Raw genomic sequence first — 25,289 nt, 5'->3', positions numbered from 1 at the left:
ATACCTGCTTATTTAGGCGGATATATCAAATGCTTCCTTCTGGACACATGGAAACTAAAACCTGGGTCTTTGGTACATCCTTAAAGGAGCACAGAAACCACCGTTTCAGACACTATCTCTGAAAGTGGGAAAGGAAAGGTGATCAAGCAGGGGCCAAACTTGGGGGAAATGTTTACATGGATTCAATGGGACTTTGGGGACCTGTGTCCCATAGAGTCGAACATGGGAATGTGAATGTTTAGAGTGGAATTCTGGCTTGAGAATACATGAGGGAGTTCCCCTTGCATGGATGGTTGTAAAGAAGCAGTCAGAAATATAGGGAAACTGAATGGAAACTGTCTGGTGCCCTCTATTATCAAGTAACCTGTTTTCCAGTTTAAGCCTCAGGAATCTTCAGTTATTGAATAAAAAAAAAGGCACTGAGTTGTCCAATCAGTAAGATGCAGCCCCAGAAAAATAAGGCATTTAAATGAAATTTGGTTATTTTAATCAATTTCCTCCCATTCTTTTTTTTGAGACAGTGTTTCACTCTTGTTGCCCAGGCTGTAATGTGGAGTGCATTGGCGACATCTCTGCTCACTGCAACCTCCATCTCCAAGGTTTAAGAGATTCTCCTGCCTCAGCCTCCCAAGTAGCTGGGATTACAGGCATGTGCCACCATGCCCAGCTAATTATAGTATTTTTAGTTGAGACAGGGTTTCAGCACTATATTGGTCAGGCTGGTCTGAAACTCCTGACCTCAGGTAATCCAAACAACTCTGCTTCCCAAAGTGCTGCGATTACAGCTGTGAGCCACTGCGTCTGGCTCTTTGTTTGTTTGTTTGTTGTTTAAAGGTGTGGCTCTTTTTTTTTTTTTTAAGTTCTTACTCTGTCCCCCAGGCTAGAGTGCAGTGGCACAATCATAGCTCACTGAAGCCTCAATTTCCTGGATTCAAGGGATCATCCCACCTCAGCCTCCTGAGTAGCTAGGACTACAGGCATGAGAATCACCAGGCCTGGGTACTTTTTTAGTAGAGACAAGGTCTCGCTTTGTTGCCTAGGATGATCTGGAACTCCTGAGCTCAAATGATTCTCCTGGCTTGGCCTCCCAAAGTGCAGGGAGTATAGCTTTGAGCCACCAAGCTCGGCCTCCTCCAGTTCTTCACTTCTCTTTAGACATCTGTTACCTCCTTCTTAGTTTCTGTGGCTGTTCAGTGGGTTAATACACATTAGGTGGACATCAAGGGCCTGGAACATTAGTGGGCAAGAACAGCGAGCCAATCCACATGGAAAGCACCTTCTCAGGGTCTTTCACTGCTAGCCAGATGCTGAGACCCGGCCACTCCTTGTGAGTCTCCACATGGTTCCGGAAGCCTTAGTTGGTGAACGTCAGCTTCACTGCACAAGGAGCCACTCTCTTCCCACTGCCCTGGAAGGGGATGTCCATATTGTGCATTAGCTGGAGCCTCTGGGTGGCACCAACCCTTGCTTGTTCCCCTGATGACCGGCAGCTCTTCTTGAATTAAACTGATTGTACCCAGTAAAGACCGCCACATTCCCTTTAAGTAAAATACTAAAACTATACAGGCATGTAACACCGCGTAAATATTTCAATTTCACCTTTAAAACATTACAACTATTTGGGGAGCTAGGTCAGGTTGATGAGAGATTTTCTCATAATGCCCCCGGCATGTTTTGGAATCTCACATCAAAGGGTGGAGAACGATCAAGTGCCTGTGGGTGATGAATGACCTTCCCTGTGCTGAGGAAGCCTGCAAAGCGGGCACCCAAGTGAAGGATCCCGCTGAGGATTCAGGGGCTGGTGTTGCTGTCAGGGAACTTGGCCAAGAGTCTCAGGTTCCCTGTAAAATGATAATGATGTTGTCCACCAGCTTATGGGACCCTGGTAGAATCCAGTAAGATGGTTCATGTTTTGGACTTGGCATTGGGTCTGGCATAGAGTAAGATCAATACATCTTGTTGTTTTTTCTCTTCTCAGAAGAAGTCCCAGCATTTCCCATCTTTCAATCTCACTTCCTATTCCTGATAACAGGGAGGCAACAAGAACCCAGGGCATGCAATGGGACTCCGATTCTTCAAGTCACCACAGATTTCATCATGATTCCCCCAAACAACAGAGCTGCAGGAGCCAGCAGGGGGCACAGTGGGCAGTTCAGGGCTGGATTTATACCTAATTATTTTAAGATCAAAATTTCCAATCCATAGGTATCAGGTACAATCTGCTGGTAGATCAGATCAGATGGTGTAATTTAGTGTTGCAAGGATTATATTTTATTGTATATTTAGAAATTTACTATTATGAGCCAGGTGTGGTGGCTCATGCCTGTAATCCCAGCAATTTGGGAGGCCGAGGCCGGTGGATCACCTGAGGTTGAGAGTTTGAGACCAGCCTGACCAACATGAAGAAACCCCTTCTTTACTTAAAATACAAAAAAATTAGACAGGTGTGGTGGTGCATGTCTGTAATTCCAGCTACTCAGGAGGCTGAGGCCAGAGACTTGCTTGAACCTGGGAGGTGGAGGTTGCAATGAGCTCAGATTGCACCATTTCACTCCAGCCTTGGCAACAGTAGCAAAACTCCGTCTCAAAAAATAATACAATAAAATAAAATAAAATAAAATTTATAATGGCCAGATGTGGTGTCTAATGCCTATGGTCCCATCACTTTGGGAGGCCAAGGCGAGCAGATCACTTCAGATCAGGAGTTTGGGACCAGCCTGGCCAACATGGTGAAACCATGTCTTTACTAAAAATACAAAAATTTAGCTGGGCATGGTGACGCTTGCCTGTATTCCCAGCTATTCAGGAGGCTGAGGCAGGACAATCGCTTGAACCCAGGAGGCAAAGGTTACAGTGAGCCAAGATCGAGCTGCTGCACTCCAGCCTGGGTGAAAGAGCAAGACTGTCTCAAGGTGGCGGGGAGAAGAATACTTAACTTGGCTTGGAATCTCAAAACAAGTGAGATTTTACAAACTAATTAAAAGACACTGAACAATAATTGTTTCTACTTTAAAATATATTTAGAATAATACAATCTTAGCTTTGAAAGGAAACATTACAGTTTTTAAAAATATTGAGTTTATTTTATTTTATTTTAAGACAAGATCTCACTCTGTCATCCAGGTTGGAGTGCAGTGGCATTATCATGCCTCACTGCAGCCTCTATCTGCCAGGCTCAGGTGATCTTCCTTCCTCATCCCCCTAGCAGCTGGAACAACAGGCATGCACCATCGTGCCTGGCTTATTTTTGTATTTTTAGTGGAGACCAGGTTTAACCATGTTGTCCAGACTGGTCTTGAGCTTCTGGGCTCAAACAATCCACCTGCCTTGGCCTCCCAAAATATTGGGGTTACAGGTGTGATCTGCCACATCCAGCCTTGAGTTTATTTATTTATTTATTTATTCATTTATTTATTTATTTATTTTTGAGATGAAGTCTCACACTGTCACCCAGGCTGGAGCACAGTGGCATGATCTCACCTCACTGAAACCACACCTATAAGCGTGAGCCACCACACTTATAAGCGTGAGCCACCACACCCATAAGCATGAGCCACCACACCCAGCCTTGAGTTTATTTATTTTAGAGATGGAGTTTCCCTCTGTTACCCAGGCTGGAGTGCAGTGGTAAGATCTCAGCTCACTGCAACCTCCACCTCCAGGGTTCAAGCAATTCTGCTATCTCAGCCTCCCAAGTAGCTGGGATGACAGGCATGCACCACCACACCTGGCTATTTTTTTTGTATTACTATTATTATTATTATTTAGTAGAGATGGGTTTTCACCATGTAAGCCAGGCTGGTCTCCAAACCCTGACCTCAGGTGATCCACCTGCCTCGGCCTCCCAAAGTGCTAGGACTATGGGCGTGAGCCACCACTCCTGGCCTATTTTTTTTCTTTATAGCAGTTTTAGATTCACAGAAAAACTAAGCAGAAAGTCCAGAGTTCCCATCTACCCCCTTCCTCCTTCAACACACAGCACCCCCACAGGATCAGCACCTACACCAGCACAGAGCATTCGTCACAATCAATGAGCCACAGGGACACATCATTATCACCCAATGTCCATAGTTTACATGAGGGATCATTGCTGGTTTTGTATATTCTATGGATTTTAACAAAGGGATAATGACATGTATCCACCATAAGAGCATCATGCAGAGTAGTTTTGTTTCCTTAAAAGTCCTCTGTCCTCTTTCCATTCATCTCATTGTACTCCAAACCCCTGGCAACCACTGGGTTTTCTACCATCTCCATAGAAAAAGGCAAAAGCCTTTTCCAGAATGTCTAACAGGATGAGTCTTTTCACACTGCCTTCCTTCACTTGTACAATAACGTGGATTTATGAATCTTTCATGTCTTTTTATGGCTTCATAATAGTTCACTGACCAGATGGATCACAGTTTGTTTATCCAGTCACTGACTGAAGGGCATCTTTCTTGCTTACAAGTTTTGGCGCTTATGAATAAAGCTGCTATAAACATCCAGGTGTGGATTTACTCATTTCTTTAAATACCTGGGAGCATGATGACTGAATTGTAGGGTTATGGTATGTTTCACTAGGATTTTTTCTTTCTTGACAATCTCACATGCTCGATATTGCTGCTAAAGGTCAGGAACTTTGTCTCAATCATCCTGTGTTCCCACTGCTGAGTATGGAACGTGGCAGTTGGGAGCAAATGCTGTTGACCACGTGATGCATGGAAATGTTTATCATCACTATAGCCACTAAATTGCTCACTTGGGGACGTCAACAGTAGCTCGCTATCAATAATACAAATAAGTTGGACTATGGAAAAGATAGCCCTTGTGATACTGTGGGTACTCCATGTGTATCATGAAAGTCCAGCAACTGGCCAGGCACAGTGGCTCACATCTGTAATCCCAGCACTTTGGGAGGCTGAAGTGGGCAGATCACTTTAGGTTGGGAGTTCGAGACAAGCGTGGCAAACATGGTTGAAATCCTGTCTCTATTAAAAATACAAAAATTAACTGGGCGTGGTGGTGCATACCTGTAGTTCCCGCTACTGGGGAGGCTGAGGGAGGAGAATTCCTTGAACACAGGAGGTGAACATTGCAGTGATCGAAGATCATGCCACTGCACCCCAGCCTGTGTAGCAGAGTGAGGCACCATATCAAAAAAAGAAAAAGAAAGAAAGAGAAAGAAAGAAGAAAGAAAGAAAGAAAGAAAGAAAGAAAGAAAGAAAGAAAGAAGAAAGAAAGAAAGAAAGGAAGGAAGAGAGAGAGAAAGAGAAAGAAAGAAAGAAAGAAAGAAAGAAAGAAAGAAAGAAAGAAAGAAAGAAAGAAAAAAGAAAGGAAGAAAGAAAGAAAGAGACAGAAAGAGAAAACAAAATAAAACAAAACAAGAAAGTCCAGCATGGTAGGAGGTAAATAGAGCCACATGAGGGTGAGCTTCATTTGTTTTTCATCCTTTTTCCCTTCTCTGGACAGCATTCTGAATGCAAAACATTCCAAAAACACAGAGCAAATGTCTCCTGTAATCTTCCCTTTATCCCAGACCTCTCTTCACAGTGTATGTGCTAGTGTCTTCCAGACTTTTCTATGACTTGCTATACAGAAGATCAGATCAAACGGGCATGTCCCTAAAAACTGACTTGCCAGATCTGGACTCACTTTGCAGGATGCCAGGACCTCTGTGAGAATCAAGCAGTAGCTCCAGGAGCTTTTGGTCTCTTCTGTGCATCTTCAGGAGCTTTTATTGAACTTTCTCACTACAACCACCCTTCTTGATTACCAACTTCCAATCCGAAAATGACATCTGACTGGATCGTGAACTTCTACACAGTTAACCCTGATTGAGTTTTCAATTTTATTCTCATTAAGTGATTAAATTAGATAGGCATTTATGAAAGTGAAAGAAGTAATAATAGGATGAAGGTCTAAAAGTCATTTATTCACTTATTCCACAAACACTGGTAAAGTCTGACTAATTTGTGACCTTCATAGTGATACAGGGAAGGATTTAATCTGTTTCTGACATTAGAACATACATATATATATATATATATATATATATGTATATAAAGTTTAATGGAGAATCCTTGGCCACATCAATCAAAAGTATCAAAACGTTTCAGCATTAAAACAGCTTTAAGAAGACAGGGATGTCATCCCTAAAAAACACAATAAATATCTCTGTGCATCCACTGGACACCTGGGTTTTATGCTATCTAACATGGTAGATCATATGCCCATTCAGGTGGAAGACAGGAACTACTGAGGGTGTAATTTTTCTCAAGGTTAAGGTCAAGGTTTCACCGAAAGAAATCAGGCCTAAATTACAAAGTGAGGTGGTGGCTGGGCTGGATGGGACCAAGTGTTCTAATGGGACCCTAGGAGGGAACCAAGAAAACATAAAACATGGCAGGTATTTTGTGGGCATCTGGAGAAAGGGATTAAAAGACTTATTTATTTTTTTTAGATTGGGTGTCACCCAGGATGGTGTGCAGTGTTGCAATCTTGACTCACTGCAACCTCTGCTTCCCAGGCTCAAGCAATCATCCGCTTTCAGCCTTCTGATTAGCTGGGACTTCCAGCACGTGGCAGCATGCTGGCTAATTTTTTTGTATTTTATGCAGAGAAAAGATTTTGCCACAATTCCCAGGCTAGTCTCAGAATTTCTGGACTCAATTGAACCACCATGCCCAGCAATGTTATTGTGATTTTAAAAGACAGGCTTTGCTTTGTTTTTAAGAAACCATAGAGATATTCCATATGCTATTTTCTTTTCTTTTTTTTTAATTTTGAAATGAAGTCTCACTCTGTCACTCAGGATGGAGTGCAATGGCAAGATCTCAGCTCACTGCAACCTCCACCTCCCAAATTCAAGTGATTCTCCTGCCTCAGCCTCCTGCGTAGCTGAGATTACAGGTGTGAGCCAATACACCCAGCTAATTTCTGTATTTTTAGTAGAGATGGGTTTTCACCATACTAGCCTCACTAGTAATGAACTCCTAACCTCAGTTGATCCACCTGCCTTGTCCTCCCAAAGTGCTGGGATTATAGGCATGAACCACCATATGCCCCATCATTTATGCTATTTTCTATTAATTTTTTTAATAGTGATGAGGTCTTGCTTTACTACCTAGTCTGGTCTTGAGGCAGAAATTTAAAAACAATAATAACAATAAATACTGCATTCATTTACTCCAAGAAAAGTTACAGATAAGGCTATATGAAGGTCATAGTGACCTAGCCTGAGAAGTGAAAGCCAAGGACCAGAACGGGGCAAGGCATAGGTAAAAAAAAACAAACAATCAAAAACAAGTTTTCCTCCACCTAGCAAGCTCATTTCAAGGACAGTTACAAGATAGTGCTGTTGGAGAAGTCGAAATGAATGGAATAGACTCCAGACACCCACTGCTCCAGAGCAAGGGTGATTAAAAAAAAAAAAAAGAAAAATGGCAAATGTCTGTATTTAGCCAGTTCTTCTTTTTTCTTTTGATGCAGCTACAACACCACCAGCTATGCAAGGCCACAAGTTATGCTATAGATTACATTACCTGTCATTGTATGACTAACTGCCATTGTTTTGCTTCTGTAAGCCTACTTATGAAAATCCTGCTCAGTCTTTTTTCAATGTTCAGCTTTTTGGATATAAATCCACTGAGCCAGTGTGTACCTTAAAAAAAAAATCCTCCTGTTTTCCCATATCAGTGGCTTTGGTCCTCAGTTTCTCACATCTTTTTGGTGAGCCAGACTGGAGGAGTGGAGATGACAGGTTTACTTTCCCCTTTCCTGTGGGGCTGGAGTCTGGGGTCAAGGGAAACCTGTAAACCGCAGGCGCTGCCAGGAGAACTTCAGCCCAGAGGGGGATTGGCTCTCCTGTGACCCGGTGCCCCCACCCAACAGCACAACAGAACCTGAGGGGCTACAGGATGATTCCAGGAGCAGTGTGATTCCTTCAGGACTGCAGTAAAGTTTTGGGACCAAAGACAGGATCCATCCCATAAGGACAGAAGGGGAGCATGATCACCTCCAAGGGTGTAACTAGTAGTCCGACCCAGAGAGGTTGGAGGTGGTGAGAGAGGCTCACCAATTCAGATGAAACTCACACCCTACCGGGCACACAACACAAGAGTGGCTCCTCAAGTCAGTTAGGAAAAGAAAACTGGGGGTGGTGAGAGTGGTTCACAACCCCAATTAGGAACACGCGAACTGGCAGTGGGGAGGTGTGTGAAGGTGTGTGAAAGATACAGTTCAGGGAGGAACTAATGTGGGAGTGGCATAGAGAGTCACAGATCTCTTAGCATGGTCTGTGTGCTCTGAGCGAAGTGTGGGGCCAACCTACACAAGTGGCAAACCGCATAGAGCTAATAGGAGCTGCCCCATAGCTCAGAGTTATGGTGGGAATAAAAACCTCTCTAAAGCCAAGTGGTGTCTGAAAACTCCCATAATAGGAGATGATCTGGTTGACCTGAGGCAAAAGGAAGAGTGGGTGTGCTGCAACGTAAGGGGAGGAAATAGGAGGAAAGTCATCAAAACACACTCCATTGGGGTGCATGCTACAGAACTTTAATAAAGGTTTTGCAGGAGATTATGGAGTTATGCTGAACTCCTAGAGGTTGAGAACTCTCTGTGAATTCAAATGCCTTCTTTTGGTGTTGGATGGCCAACCAAAGGAACTATAGATAGGGAAATAATTGACCGTGCATTTAAGGTGATGACAGGGGTTGGAGGAGAGCCTGGGCACACAGATCAATTTCCTTATGTTGACTCATGGTTAAATATAGCACAGACAAGACCAGCATGGTCCAGCTCTCTTTAGCCAGTTAGTGCAAAACACTTGTGGCCTGAGCCGAGCCAAAAATGAAAGTAACAGCAGCTTCACTGGCAGACACAGAGTTAAAGGCAAAGTCCCAGAGGGAGCAAAAAAGTCAGTTTTGCAGGAGCCACCAGAGGGAATAGAGATTCCTACTCCATATGTCCCAGCCTACCCTCCTTTACAGAGGCCAACGGCCCCCCAGGAACCAGATTCAAGAGCTAGCCCACCACAAGTCTCACCCCAAAGGAAGGATCAGAGGCCTGAGAGGCCAGGCAAGGAAGTCAAGATGGTTAACAGGCTGTCTCAGATCTGGCCCTGCCTGAGTTATGCAAATGCATCTCAGGGAGATGGGAGGACTCATTTATTATGATGACCAAGGCCAAGTCAGGTGGGGGAATGGACTTTCATCTATCATCCCTTTCCCACCACTGATCTCTTGAACTGGAAACACCACACTCCCTCCTATATGGCAAAGCCCCAAGCTCTTATAGAACTGATGCAGTCCATCTTTCTGACACACAGTCCAACCTGGCCAGACTACAGGCAGCTTTTTCTCCCACTGTTTAACACTGAGGCGTGTCGGAGAGTAACACAGGCAAATCTCTGCTGGCTGGAAGCCCGCTGTTCTCTCTCTACACTTTGTCTCTGTGTCTTATTTCTTTTCTCAGTTTCTCATCCCACCTGATGAGATATACCCACAGGTGTGGAGGGGCTGGCTCCCTTCATTTAGGGCAGCAGGATTCTGCCACATCTGGATTCCAAATTTTTCAATGATGGCTAAGACATTATATGAAGCCACAAAATCAGAGAAAAAGAGCCGCTCCTTTGGGAAACAAATCAGGAAATAGCATTCAAACAGCTCAAGGAAGCTTTAAGTCAGGCCCAGCCTTAGGGCTACCAGATATAATTAAGCCTTCCTTTCTATATATTCCTGAATGAAAAAAAATGGCCATAGGGGTTCTGACTCCAATTATAGTATCTTAGCATTACCCAGTGGCATATTTATCCTAACAGCTGGACTCCGTGGGGCTAGGATGGCCTTCTTGCCTTAAGGCATTAGTTGCCACCATCTTGTTAACTCAAGAAGCCAGCAAATTAACTCTGGGACAGCAGCTAACTGTCCGGGTGCCACACTCAGTTATAAATTGGATGGATCAAAGAGGGCATCCCTGGTTATCAAACCAAAAATGACACAGGTCTTCCATGTGAGAACCCTTACATTATTTTAGAAACAGTGAACACCTTAAAGCTGGCTACTCTGCTCCCAGTCTAACCGGGGGCTCCCCTCCATGACTGTGTTGCAACAGTAGATGAGGTATTCTCCAGTTGGAAAGATCTTGCAGACAGACCTCAGAGACCCAGATGTTGAATATTTCACAGATGGAACTAGTTTTGTGCTAGAAGGGGTTCAAGATGCCAGGTATGAACTAATAACATTGGACTTAGTAGTAGATGCTCTGCCTCTGCCTAATGGAACATCAGCCCAAAAGGCAGAATTAATAGCCCTGATAGAAGCACTGTTTCTAGCAAAAGAGAAGAAGGTCAATATTTACACTGATTCTAAATATGCTTTTACTACATTGCATGTACGTGAAGTTATAGACAAAGAGAGAGGACTTTTAACAGCTGGAGGCAAAGAAATCAAGTACAAAGAAGAGATACTACAGCTCTTAGAGGCTGTATGGGCTCTAGGAAAAGTAACTCTGATGCACTGCAGATGGCACCAAAAGGCTTGGACACCAAAAGCCAAAGGAAACAGAAAGGCAGACATAGAGGCAAAGAGGGGAGCAATGACTACTCCACATTTTAAAGAGGAAGCCTTAGCTATGCCTCTCTTCCCAGAACCTTCTCTCCAAGAAGACCCAAGTTATACTCCAAATGAAAGAGACTGGTTTGCTCAAGAAGCTGGAAAATATATTAAAGCAGGGTGGTGGAAATTCTTCAATGGGAGATTAGCCATTCCAGAAATGTTAGCTCCTATGTTTCTGAAGCAAATTTGTCTCGGAACTCATATGGGAAAAAACGGCACTGGAAACATTACTGAAATGCCATTTCTATGTGCCGTGGCTCTCTGCCATCATTTGAGCTGTTTTTTTTTTTTTTTTTTTTTAGCCTGTTCTATTTTTTATTACAGTTTCTTTTTTTTAATTTTTTTTCTTTTTATTATTATTATTATTATTATACTTTAGGTTTTATGGTAGATGTGCGCAATGTGCAGGTAAGTTACATATGTATACATGTGCCATGCTGGTGAGCTGTTTGTAAACAATGCTTAACCTGTGCTCAGAACAACCCGCGACAGGGGCCCACTCAACCCCCAAGAATTCAGGAACTAGGAACAAGCCTTGTGAGAACTTTCTTATAGACTTTACCAAACTACCCCATGCCGGAGGCTATCAGCATGTGCTAGTGCTTATTTACGCCTTTTCAGGATGGGTTGAAGCTTTCCCCATCAGAACAGAAAAAGCATGAGAAGTGACTAAAGTACTGCTAAGAGACATTATCCCCATGCTTGGACTGCTTCTAACTTTAGAGTCCGTTCATTGGACGGCATTTGTAGCTGAAATAGTGCAAGATTTAACCAGACTGTTAAAAATAAAATGGAAGTTACACAGAGCCTATCAGCCGCAAAGTTCAGAAAAAGTGGAATGCATGAACCAGACATTCAAGCAGCTACTGAAAATATATTTCCAGGAAACCTATCTGAGATGGGATCAGGTCTTGCCTATGGTCCTCGTCTGAGTCAGGTGCACTGTCACCAAATAAACTGGGTATTTGCCATATGAGATTTTGTTCAGTCAGCCTCCCCCAATCAAAAGTCCAATTACAGGTGATCTCCGTGAACTAAGAGAATTAACCTTAAGAAAGCAAATGCGAGTATTAGGGACAGACTTTCAAAGTGTCCATGGTTGGGTACAGGAAAGAATGCCTATAAGCCTGACAGACCAGACACACCCATTTAAACCTAGTGACTCTGGGTTAAAAAGTTGAATTCAATTCTCTAGGACCCATATGGGATGGGCACTGTACTGTAACATATTTTTTTTTTTTTTTTTTTTTTTTGATGCAGAGTCTCGATCTGTCCCCTAGGCTGGAGTGCAGTGGTGCGATCTCAGCTCGCCGCAAGCTCCGCCTCCTGGGGTCGCACCATTCTCCTGCCTCAGCCTCCCAGGTAGCTGGGACTACAGGCACCCATCACCATGCCCAGCTAATTTTTGTATTTTTTTTTTAATAGAGATGGGGTTTCACCGTGTTAGCCAGAATGGTCTCCATCTCCTGACCTTGTGATCCACCCGCCTGGCCTCCCAAATTGCTAGGATTACAGGCGTGAGCCAAGAGCCAACACACCCAGCCCTATACTGTAATCTCGTGTACTCCCTCTGCTGTTAAAGTTGCAGGTGTTGTGCCTTGGATCCACCACAGTTGGCTGAAACCGAAGCTCAGGACAAGTGGACCAGCCAGCAGGACCCAGATCATCCAACTGATCCTGACATGAGACACAGCTGATCCTGAGATGAGACCAAGCTGCTGCTAAAGATGACTGCCCTACTCTGGTCACTCCGGAGGCTGACCAGTCTACCCACAGCTGAAGGTTGAGGAGACAACAAGCCCTGCTCTAGTCACACACTGGAAGCGGACTAGTCTACACACTGCGAAACTTGAGGACTCATCAAGCAAATAAACATAGTCAGAAATCTTAGGACTAGTAGTTTTCCTTGTAATACTGTTTTCCTATTGTTCACTGAAACCTCTGCCTCCTCAGTTCAAGCAATTCTCCTGCCTCAGCCTCCCAAGTAGCTGGGACTACAGGCACGACAGCACACCCAGCTAATTTTTGTATATTTACTAGAGACGAGGTTTCACCATATTGGCCAGGCTGGTCTCAGATTCCTAACCTCATGATCCACATACCTCAGCCTCCCAAAGTCCTGGGATTACAGGTGTGAGCCACTGCGCCCAGCCGTCCTGCTTCTTTCTAAGTGGGGATCTGCTCCCCACACATTCTCCTCTGTGTTCCTCAGGCCACGAATATCTCTGAGGTCCGTGAGTGTGAGGTCTCTTGCAGGTGCCGTTCTTTCCTTTCTCTCAGGACCTTTTTTACTGGTGTGTCTCTGTGCAATAAGGAATGTGAGCCTGTGAAGAACAGGCTGGACTCTGCAGCAGGACACAGAGGCCCTGGAGAGGCAGACAGTGGAGCAAGCAGGGGCTAAATTTACCTCATTTTTACCCAAAGGAGGCTCCTAACCACTGTCGCCACTGACACAGTGGCTCCAATAAAAAGAAAATAGGGGATGACCCCACACATTTCCTGGAGCAGTTAGAAAAAATTCCCTGTTGATATTCATATTAGTACAGTACTTTTGGTAGTGTTAGTTCTTGTATTCGTGGTAGTACTAGTATTAGTGTCAATACCTGCATTAGTATTAGTAGTGGTATTGTTTAGCTGATGAAAGTTTGTTTCTCTCTCCTTCTGGGATAAAAACTCAAGACACCCTGGGGATCTCGAGTGCATGGACCAGGGAGTCTGAAGGCGTTTGTTCTTTGGATATGAACCCATGGGAAGTGGGTGTGTATTCTGTGGCCAAACTCACTGACCTCTTTGATTAGAGGAGACAGAGGGGGCTAGCACCCACCCTCAGGCCTGTGCTTCCAGGAACACTTCTCTCTCTTTCCATGTGTGTGCCTGAGAGGGTTCCTGGTCCTCACCCATCCCCATTGGCTCTTCTACAGGTGATGTGTCTACTCTATACCTACAGGTGACCTTGTGTAGAAAGAAATCCAAGAACCCACGTGGGGCCACATAGAGTGAGTCTGCCTCCAGGCGGGCACAGGGACCCCGAGCTTCTGAGACACTATGAGCACCTGAGACTAGGGCACTCTAATGGAGACAAATGCATGGGGCTTTAGAAGAGGCTGCGTTGGAGGGAGCAGAGGAGGGCATGGATGGAATGCAGGGGTCCCTGGAAGCTTCAGGGCTAGAGGCACTTGGGAGAGGGGTAGGCATCATGGAGAAAAAGGTCAGGGCTCCTTCCATGCCCTGAGGTCACAGCAGGTCTCCCTCTCTCCCAGCTCCTCCGTGGGCTCTTGTGTCTGGGAGTCAGGGCTGGCTCAGCTGGGGTTCTTTGGTGAGTGGGAAGGACATAGGGTGCTCAAGGTCTCAAGTGCAACTTTTAACATAATCCTCAAATGAGAGGTTTCGCCCAGTAGCCTCCTGTCCACAGATCCCATGTCTTCTGGCTCGACTCCTGAGGGTGTTGCCCAGCCAGGGACACGAGGTATTTTACTTTTCCTTGCCACGTGAAAAACCATGTTAACCTATGTGAGGCCAGCTCTGTCCTGGAGAGTTGTCACTTTCTATGTGCTCACACCACACACACACACACACATATATATATATATACACATACATACCATGAGGTCATTGACACTTACCAAAGGTGTGAACCAGGGATGTCAGGATCCACGGGGCCCCACCCAGGGGCTGCTGGGAAGGCACTTTTGTCCAAGGAGGTACCCTGGCCTGAACCTCAGCTGTTCCCTTTTTTTTTCCTTCCAAAAGTGTCTCTACCACCCCTTTCAAGCCTTAACATCCCTTCTGGGACTTCTTGCCACATTGCGGTAAAACCGCGAGTGTGACATGCACCGTGGGTGGGCACCAGGGATGCCAGGATCACCAGGGCCCTGTGCAGCATCTGCTGGGAGGGCACTTTCATCTGTGGGGGGACCCAGGCACCCCTCCTCTGCCTCACCACTTTTTTCCTTCCACAGGTGTCTCTACCTCCCCTTTCAAGCCTTATCTTCCATCCTGGGCCTTCTTACCACTTGGGGTGCCCCCCATGGGTGTGACATGCACCTTGGGTGTGAATCAGAGATGGAACTAACCCCGGAGCCCTGTGCAAGTGCTGCTGGGAAGGCACTTTAGTCCATGTGGGGACACAGGCCCCCTCCTCTGCCGCACATATTTTTTTCCTTCCACTGGCGCCTGCTGCTGCTTTGGGGTTCCCCCCAGTGGGAGCGACAGGCATCGTCGGAGTGAACCAGGGACACCAGTATCCCCAGGGCCAAGCTCAGGAGCTGCCGGAAAGTCACTTTCATCCATGGGGAGACCCATGCCCACCTCCTCTGCAGTGCCATTTTTTATTCCTTCCACAGGTGCTTCTACCTTAAGCTTCAAGCCTTGTCTTCCATTCTGGGCCTTCTTGATGCTTTGGGGTGCCTCCCGAAGGTGCGACACGCACCGTGGGTGTGAACCAGGGATGCCAGGATCCCCCAGGCCCTGCACAGGGTCTGCTAGGAAGGCACTTTCATCCATGGGTTGACCCAGGCCCCCCTTCTCGACTGCGCCATTTTTTTCCTTCCACAGATGCCTCTACCTCCCCTTTCAAACCTTATCTTCCCTTCTAGGCTTTCTTGCCCCTTCCGGGTGCCCCCACCACCATGACAGGCAACGTGGGTGTGATCCAGGGATGCCAGAAATCCCGGGGACTCCGTAGAGGCTGCTGGGAAGGCACATTCTTCTGTGGGGGGACCCAGGCAACCCTCCTCTACTGTGCCCATTTTTTTCCTCCACAGGTGCCTCTACCTCCCCTTTCAAGTCTTGTCTTCCTTTCTGGGCTTGCTTGAAGCCTTGTGGTGCCCCGCATAGGTGCGATACACATCGTGGGTGTGAACCAGGGATGCCAGGATCCCCGGGGCCCAGTGCAGGGTCTGCTAGGAAGGTACTTTCATCGATGGGTGGACCCAGGCCCTCCATCTCAGCCCCACCATTTTTTTTTCCTTCCACAGGTGCCTCTACCTCCCCTTTCTAGCATTATCCGCCATTATGGGCCTTCTTGGAAGTGCTGGGAACTTCAGAACCACCAAAAGGGAATCACAGCCCTAGCTCAGGAAGCTCTCACGCCTGGGCTCCTGAAAAGAGTAGTAGCTCTTCTCTTTTTCTCTTCATACAACTTGGTGAGCAAGGGGCTTGTTTCAGCTTTGTTTGTGTTACTGCTTTTAGCCCCACCATTAGGCGGGTCTTGTCCTGCAACCAGGAAGAACGAAATATGCAGACAAGTGGAGAGTGAGCAAGATAAAGAGGACCTTTATTGCGCAATGGAACACGGGGATGGGGTGAACTCCTGGGCCCTCGAGAGCACTGGGGGACCTTGTTTGGTAACTGCAACCTGGGCAGCTTCAGTTGTGCCTTTGGAGCTACTGCCCTGCCAACTTGGGAGGACCAGGACTCCCTCTTGTCCCAGGCTCCCATCAGCTCCAAAGTGTGCGCAGCCTCGGCTTTGCCCTCTCTCTGTGTTTCCCCGCAGAGGTGACAGGTGAGATGCAGGTTCACAGCAGCTCTGGCCAACCCCACAGAAACAAATCTGAAGCTCCTGGGTCTGGTTTAATGAGCCCCAACTGCGCTCTGATCCAGGAGCTTGCAGGCTAACAGCACAAAGTGGGGAGTGAGGTCGAGGCTGTGGTGAAGATTGCGGACCTAGGAGCAAGTCCCGTTTAGCCATGACAGGGTATGGGTGGCAAAGTGGGCTGCCTCGGGGACATGGGGCACAGGCCTGGCTCACAACCCTGCCAAAGGGTGGTGCCTTTAGGAGTGGATCATGGTCCACAAGCCCAGCAATCAGAAGCATCAGGCTCTGTGATCACCACTCTTGGGGGCAGATCTTGGAAATGCAGCCTCAGGAAGATTCACACAGAACCCCTTTTTAGACTTAGGAACTTGATACTATCAGCAGGGTGGGTGCACAGTGGATGCATAGCTGGCCAGGTCATTGAACTTGGTGCCATTTCTGCTTCCCAACTCGGGCCCCTGGAGCATGGCCCCAGCTCTGCCTTCTGAACCTGACAACCACACTTCATGTGCAAGCACGGCACCACCCCAAGCCCATCTTCTCCTCATGGCCCCTTTCTGCCTGTGCCTTTGTGCCTGACCGTGCTGCTCCCCAAAGTTGAAAAAGTATGAATAAACAGATGACCAAAGAGAAGTAAAGGATGAGTGCAGACCATTCGCACACCTGTAATCCCAGCACTTTGGGAGGCCAAGGTTGGCGGATCACTCAAAGCCAGGAACTCAAGACCAGCCTAGTGAACAGGGGAAAACCCTGTCTCTACTAAAAATACAAAAATCAGCAGGCTTGGTGGCATGTGCCTGTACCCCCAGCTACTTGAGTGGTTGAGGCACGAGAATCACTTGAGCCCCACAGGAAAGGATTCCAGTGATCCCAGATTGCACCACTACACTCCAGCCTGAATGACAAAGCAATATTTTTGTCTCCAAAAATAAAAAATAAATAATGAACTAAAAGAACAAGAATGGGTGGGAATTACTCAAAATGGTCTAATTTTATTTTGTTGCTATGATATTCCACAGCTGAACCTCAATCACAGACAAATTAGTGCCTCGTTATTTTTCCATCAGTAACTCAATAACTAGAGATTTCTGATGTATAAATCCCTAAAACAAGTAAATCAATTACAGAGGACACCAGAAAGTTTTCATTGAGGTTCTCTATTTCTGATATTTCTTGGTGAGCATCCTTGCAGGGATAACATTCTCATCACTGAAGAACTTTAGCTTCTCTTTCTGACTCTGTAGGTCTCATTGACTCCACCTCAATATTTTCCTCAAGTCTTGCCCCCTTCTGCTAGGATTTTTCCCTCCCACTAAGCACCTGTCTGAAACAGAGCTCTGTGCTTCCTTTGAGATGCACATGTGGCCTGGGCACAGTCACTCATGCCTGTAATCCCAGCACTTTAGGAGGCCCAGACAGGAGAATCCCATGTGCCCAGCAGTTTGAGGCCAGCTGGGGCAACATAGTGAAACACTGTCTCAATTTTTTTGTAATAAAAATTTTGGAATTATTAAAAAAGGAAATAAGAAAAGAGAAAAATAACTTGCACCTACATACTAGATTTTAGAGTCCAAGGGCCTGGAAGAGAACTTTGGATTTCTCTACCGCGCTAGGCACGCCTTCCCTAGCAGCAAAGATGGAGCTCCAGTTCCTCAGAGGGTGATGAGCCACAGGAAGGGCAGGGGGTGGGACCAATGAAGCTCCTCTTGGGCTGCCTGACTTCCCTCAGTGTACACATCAGCTCAGCCCGAAGTGGAGTGAAGACCTCCCAATAGACACCAACCAAGGAATTCAAACTCTCCTCAGGAGCAGGATCCGTCTCCAGGCTTAGCTTGCTCAGCCCACTGGTGTGGCGCAGCAGGTCCTTCAGGGCGTCCATAGACATGCAATTTCTGCCAAAGTAGAAGGTGGTGAGCTGGGAGCAGTGGCTCAGGCCAGGCAGGATGGCACTGAGTTGCGAGTAGTGGATCTGACAGCCCTCCAAGATGAGGGTCTCAAGAGTGGCAGAAACTTTCTCCAGCAGAGCTCCAAGGGGTTCAAGACTGATACAGAACTGCAGCATGTAGCTGAGATTCAGATGCTTTGGGTAAGCGAGTCTTGGGTACTGGTAGAGACACCTCAAGTCCTCTTCCAATAGGTAGCCACAAGTTAATTCCAAGTTCTCCAAGGGGTTCTAAAGGCACCTGTGGAGATCAAGAAGTTAATTCTGGACAATGGTACAAGTTAGATGAAGGTAGTGGGGAATAACCTCAAGGAAAATGCCTGCTTCAAACAAACACAACTTTGTTCCCACCATCTGATGATGGTCGGCATGCACGTTGCTGCATGATGAGGACTCTGATCATTCAGGGGCAGTCCCATTTTAGCCTCAGCCTTTTCACCATTACTTGTGTGATTGGGTCAAGGCCACAAAATCTCTAAAGCCTTTTATCTTCATCTTTTAGCAGAAAACTTCATCTCTCGGCCACAGGTACCCGGTGGGTGATGTGTACAAAGAACTCAACTCAGCAAGGTCTCCGGACATCAGCTAGGGCTACCTGCCGGCAGGGGCTCCCTGGCATGCCTGCATCTGCAAACCACCTATCACTTTTTACCACTCTCACTCCTACCCTTCACCCTCCATCCCAGAAGCACGCATGTTCTGTGTCAATTGACTTTCCTGGAGTTCAAAACAACCTTCTACAGACAGGGAATCAGAGACAGGATCATTTGTGATCACTAAGCTGGTGAGGACAGAGCTTCTACTGTGAAATGCACAAGTTTGACGCACTGTCCCTCCATTCATACCCTCCTCTGTTACCTCTTTTACATCATATCAACTTGAAACACACTTTGTAACAGGAAATTCACACGTGCACCCTCAGTAGAGCTGAAACGCCCACTAAGTACCTTGTACAAGATGTCCCTCTCTAGCCTCTATCCTAGGTGACCCCACTGCCTTTATTGAAGTGATCCTGTGATATCCACTCCAGGACATGGAGCACTAAACGAGACAATGTGTTGACATTCTGGTGTCCCTTGCACTGTGCCGTTGCCACTGGCTGGCACACAGTACACGTCTTCTAGTGTTTGCTGTAACAAAAAAAAGGCTGTGCTGTGGTCTGCAGAGAGAGCGCACGATCCTTTCTCACCTGATCAGCTGTCCCAGGTGCCCTCTACGGAAGGTGACCATATTCATTTTAAGCAACTGGAGATGTTTCAGCCTGAGGAACATAGAGCTGATTTTGGCGACTGAGCATTCCTCACGGTAATTGACGTGCACCTGGAGAAAAATGAGTTTGCGAAGATTCTTCATCTCCTTCAGGTAACAATGAAGGTTTCTTATCAGATGTGGCCAGGACACATAGCAAATTTCCAGCTCCTGAATACTATTCAGGTGGATTATTTTCAATGATCTTCTGAGATATTCAATCGACGTTAGATAATTCACCAACTTACTACAGCACAGATGTACTAAACCTCTCCTTTGGTAAACCCACCGGAAGAGGTATCTCAGGCATTCATCCTGGGGTATTTCCTTGAGGCAGATGTCTATGAACACCTTCAAGGGCTGGTGCTCTCCTGTCCTTGGACAGTCCTCAGCTGTCTGCCTCTTACTTATGGTCTCTGGGGAGGAGGACAGGGCCCAGGCTCCAGGCCATCCGGCCCAGAAATTCTCATCAACATCCCGCAAATCCAGCACTTGAAGTTTCCATCTCCTGTGGGTAAAGTAAGGCAGAGGCTCAGAATTCAGAAGGACAAATCCCTGACCTTTGCTTTCATTCTCATCCAATAGATCAGCTGCTCCTGTCCTCAGTGCTCCCTGTTCTCTCTGAGATTTCTTGGTCCCTTTTCTCTTTCAATTCTGACTCATCCCCACTTGTATTCCATTTACCTTCCACTGGGAATAGGCAAGTTTCTGTTCCCACAGTGGATCCTATATGGTGAGCAGTCCTTTCCCTGAGGATCTGGGCAATGGCCAAGGCCTCTCTGAGCTTCCTCACCAGCACCACCAGAAGACACTGGGCCATCCTTGGGCTCTTTCTTTGACTGACCCTGCTGTTCTTTCCCTGGACACCTGAGTCCTATCTACCAGCCCTCCTGGGTCACCTCACCTGGGGCGAATCTTCTGTGTAAGCAGCATATGAAGCCCTTCCAGCAATGCTTTTAAGGTCTCCAGATGAAGCGTCTTCATCAGCGATCCCAGAGGGAGATGGGTGAAGGGCCAGGCCTGCACCATCACCGTCAGAGTCTGGAAGTGTCTCCTGCTGAAGGCCTCCAGGAAGAGTGGGAGGTAGAGCTCCCTGGGCAGCTCCTCCATGGCAGAGATGGTCAAGGCCTGGTCTCTCAGCAGACTCTGCCCCGCCAGCTCCAGCAGTCTGGGTGGGTCCTGGATGCTCATCCTGATGAATCTGTAAGGAAAAACTCTAGAAGACAAATCCGGAGAAAAAGCATCACTTTCAGGCCAAACACAACCACCTCATCTTCTCCTAGGGCCAATAGCATTGCTCTGGTAGAGGTAGAAAAATTACCACTTTACCCCAATTCCACTCTGCACTTGGTGGCCACAGATCTATATTTCTGCTTCCGCTGGTACCAGGAAGAATGTCTTCCAAACACCAAGGAAGGGGGGATCAAAGAGACCACTGGCCCATTAATTTTCATCCATTGCTCCACTGAATCCCAGAACCACCAGAAACTGTCACTGAGGATCCTAAAAGCCAAGCTCTACCTCTTTGAGGAAAATTTTCTTGTCACTTAACGCCCTAAAGCAATGACAATGAGAGTTTCCTGTGGCCCCAGACAGCCTACATTCTCAGTTTACGCCATGAACATGCTGGCAGAACACTAAAGGGACTCCCTAAAATCAATGCCATTACTTTTTATTTTGAAAAATTTCAACCAGAAACTGACAGGGTGCTGTGGCTCATGTCTAATCCCAGCACTGTGGGAGGCCAAGGCAGGCAGATCATTTGAGGTTAGGAGTTCGAGAACAGCCTGGCCTGCATAATGAAACCCTGTCTCTACTAAATATAAAAAAATTAAGAATCATTTGACTCCAAAAGGCAGAGGTTGCAGTGAGCCGTGATCCCACCACTGCACTCCAGTCTGGACAAAAGAGTTAGACTCTGTCTCAAAAAATAATAATAATAATAATTAGTTAAATAAAATGTTAGCCAGGTGCGGTGGTGCAGTCCTATAATCCTAGCTACTCTGGAGGCAGAGGAAGAAGAATCACTTGAATCCCAGAGGCAGAGTTTTCAGTGATCCAAACTCAACGCTCTGCACTCCAGCCTTGGTGACAGAGTGAGACTCCATCTCAGAACAAGAGAAAAGAATTAACCAGAAACTAAAACAATATGATGGTATTCTAGAGCATTTGGAAGGTAGGGATAGAAATACTAGCTCTAGATGAGGCACAGTGGCTCACTCCTGTAATCCCAGCACTTTGGGAATCCAAGGTGTGTGTTTTTATTTTGAAAAATTGTAAGAGAAATTATAAAAGCAGGGTTGCAGCAGTCTACAACACTTAAAAAGTAGGGATGGAAATGCTAAGTCTGAGGAGAAGGATCCAATACACATCCCTTCCACACACACAATCACACACTTAGGGACAGAGTCTAAGGGAAGAGATAAATCCCAGGTTCAGAACAGGACTCTTGAGAATGGTGTACGGGAGATCTAAGATTTCTGTATAATGAAAGCCTGACTAATAAAATCACAATACCACCAAGTGTGTGAACTATAGGTGACAGGCACAGAAACCAACAACTTCATGTCAAGACATAAACATCCATCCAACCATAAATTTTTAATATTTTCTTTAAAAAGCTGCTTCAATAAGAATTTTGAAACGAGAAAAATGAAGCACAAATCAAAATTTGAGGGATGAAGTCAAAACTATATTTGGAGGAAAAATCAAAACTTACATCTGTTTAATCTGAAAAAACAGACAGGAAATTCTCTGTGCCATTTTGGGCTGCATGTCACCATCCCTGACTGGCTGGCTGCAGATCAGATGGGCATGTTCCTAAGAAGGTGGTGACTTACCAGATCTGGACTCAGTTTACAGGGTGCTGGGACCTCTCAGAGAACCAAGCAGTAGCTCCAGGCACCAGGGCTTTGGGTCTCTCCTGTGCAAACTCAGGAGCTTTTATTGATGTTTCTAACCACACCCTCCCCTTCTCAATCACCAGCTTCCAATCAGAAAGTGATACTGGATTAGATCCTGAAGTTCCACCCAGTTAATCCTGATTGAGTTTCACACTTTCTTCTGATTAACTGATTACATTAGATGTGGATTTATGAAAGTGAAAGAATAAATCATAGGATGAAAGTCCAAAACTCATTAATTCATTCATTCCCCAAACACTGATGAAGTTTGACTAACATGTGCCTTCATAGTGACATGGAAGGTTTAATCTGTTCCTGGTATTAGAAGGAAAAAAAAAAACCTAATGATATCTTTATGGGAGAATATTTGGCCACATTGAAATTATCAAAACGTTTCAGAGCTAAGACAGCTTTAAAAAGACGGTGATGTCAACCCTAAGAAAACAGAATAAAAAGCTCTGTTATCCAATGGTCACCTGGGTTTTATGCTTCCTAACAGGGCAGGTCATATGTGGGTTCAGGTTGAAGAGGGCAACCACTGAGGGTGTGATTGATCACAAGACTAAGGTCGAGGCTTCTCTGAGGGAAATCAGGAAAGAGTGACAAAGTAAGGTGGAGGCTGGGCAGGATGGTACTGGGTGTTCTAGTAGAACCCTGGGAAGGAACCAAGACAGCATAAAACATGGTGGGTATTTTGTGGGTGTCTCCACAGAAGGATTGAAAGACTCTGTCTGGATTGTGTTCAAAAATTAAAAAGGGAATAATTACAGAAGAGACAGTGCAGACTCTTCAAACACAACATTGTCTTTGAGGGAAGAGGAGACAGATACAGTCTTGGCCTCTACTAGAAGGCAAAGCGTGTTTACTCCCAAAAATGATGGGCTTGCCTCAGAAAATCAGCCTGGGAAGATGGAATCTGAGAATCTGAGCTGGGACAGATGCCAGAGAGAAGCAGTGTGGCCAGACCTGGGAAGGGAGACTTTCCCAACCTGGAAGCCATCGAGGGTGGAAGCTGTGGGTTTTACAGGATGTGGGAGAAAGTGAACAAGGGTCCATGTCTCTGTCATGGCGCTATGGTCTGGAAACCTTTCTTTTAGACTCAGGGATCTCCCCACAGTGGGACATTTCCCAGCAACCCTCACCCACAGGTGTTTCCCAGGGCCCTTCATCCTCATCAATCCGATCGTCCCATTCCCCAGTATATTTTGATAATTAATGTTCTGCCATCCTTAAAGTCCTCCTTTGTCCCTAATATTGAACAGAGAGATTCTGATTAAAGCGATACCATTAGGCATACAAAGAAAGCTCAGGCCATGTGTGGTGGCTCATATCTGTAATTTCAGCACTTTGGGTGGCCAAGGTAGATAGATTACTTGAGTGCAGGAGTTTCAGACCTGCCTGGGCAACATGAAAAATTCTGTCTATAAAAAATATATACAAAAAATTAGCCAGGCAAGGTGGTGTGCACCTGTAGTCCCAGCTGCCCAAGAAGTGAAGATGCGAGGATCACCTGAGGCCAGGAGATTGAGACTCCAGTGAGCCATCGTTGTGCCACTGCACTCCAGCCTGGTCAACAGAATGAAACCTTGCCTCAAAAAGAATGAAGGAATGAAGGAAGGAAGTAAGGGAGGGAGGGGAGACAGAAGTGAAAGAAGGAAACAGAAAGAAAGGTGGAAAGAAAGAAAAAGAAAGAAAGAAAGAAAGAAAGAAAGAAAGAAAGAAAGAAAAAAAGAAAGGAGGGAGGGAGGAAAGAAAGAAAGAAAGGAAGAAAGAAAGAAAGAAAGACAGAAAGAAAGAAACAGCCTTCTTGTCTTTAAGAACAGTGCATATATACTGTTAAATTGGGTGCACACCTACAATACATTCCCCCACAAAAGCTGGAAGCTCTATTTCATGTTGAAAGATCTGCTAAGTTCAGGGATGGCTCCCATCCTAAGGAGGATCACACAGTGATTCTTCTGATGTTTTAGGGCACAAAGTAGTAAGAACCTCCCCCGCCTCCAGAAAGTCCTCCAGGCCTTTCTCTCCCCTTCCATATGAAAACCAAACAGCTCTGAGATGCCACTGGCCTCCAAAACTGGAGTACTTTGAAGGATGTTTTCTATCTTGAAATGTTTCTGTAAATGTTCTTTCTCCACATTTCTGACCTCACTGTCAATGCCCTGCTATGTGTGCAATCAAGTTAAACTGCAATGTGTTCAGTGGGGCTTCTACTTCACTGGCCCTCACTTTGTGAGGCTGAGGCTGAGGTTGAGCTCAGCACCAAGGGTGGTTGTGAGTGTCTCTGGTGACTGAGCATCCACGAGGCACAGCAGGGGCTGGTATCATTCATCCAAGGTCTCAGCTCTCCTCACAAATAATCTAAAGCATGTTGCTGACCCCAAGACTTGGCTAGCAAGAGGAATCTGCCCATGGTCAGGCAACAAATGATTGGCAGACCCCTCAGGTGAGAGGCTCAGAGGATCCCCTAAGAGGTTCAACAACCTAAATGTTGGAAAAAACTGACTGACAGACTTTCCTTTCTTCCCCAATTCAGAAGGTCCAGCAAATTGTGGTTGGTCTCAGGAAGATGAAAAATCACAAACAACAGTTGAAAAAAGAAATTAAGCAAAGGAACACTGGCAAGAAACTTGGCCAGTGCCCCCCCTTTCACCAAGAAGGAAGGCCTCCCACTCCTGAGCCCACTGTGCCCGAGCTTCCACGAGGTGTACATACCCCTAGGCTACCCAGAGTAGAGAAGAAAGGATGCAAGACCTCAGGATGTAAGACCCTAAGATGAAAGACCCTCCCTTGGCTGCCCGTTTGAGGCCTAGAACTGGGATACAAATGTCCCCGAGAGAGCAACGGTATACTGGAGTAGACGAGGATGGGCATATGGTGGAAAGGCATGCCTTTGTGTACTAACCCTTCACCTCTGCCCATCTCCTCCATTGGAAAACAATACCCCATCCTATACTGAAAAGCCTCAAGCTATAATTGATTAGCTCCAAACTGTTATCCAGACCCACAACCCCACCTGGTCTGATAGCCACCAGGTGCTCATGTACCTCTTTAATACAGATGAA

The 25,289-nt window shown here is 46.1% G+C and overlaps 1 pseudogene; it reads right to left on the bottom strand.

Moving 5' to 3' along the window:
• Positions 1-17,755: 17,755 nt before the first annotated feature.
• Positions 17,756-20,512, bottom strand: LOC100437144 (PRAME family member 1-like; annotated as a pseudogene).
• Positions 20,513-25,289: the final 4,777 nt, after the last annotated feature.

The sequence above is a fragment of the Pongo abelii genome, chromosome 1 (genome assembly GCF_028885655.2).
Source record: "Pongo abelii isolate AG06213 chromosome 1, NHGRI_mPonAbe1-v2.0_pri, whole genome shotgun sequence".
Lineage (NCBI taxonomy): Eukaryota > Metazoa > Chordata > Mammalia > Primates > Hominidae > Pongo > Pongo abelii.
This window is presented reverse-complemented; position numbering and strand designations above follow the sequence as displayed.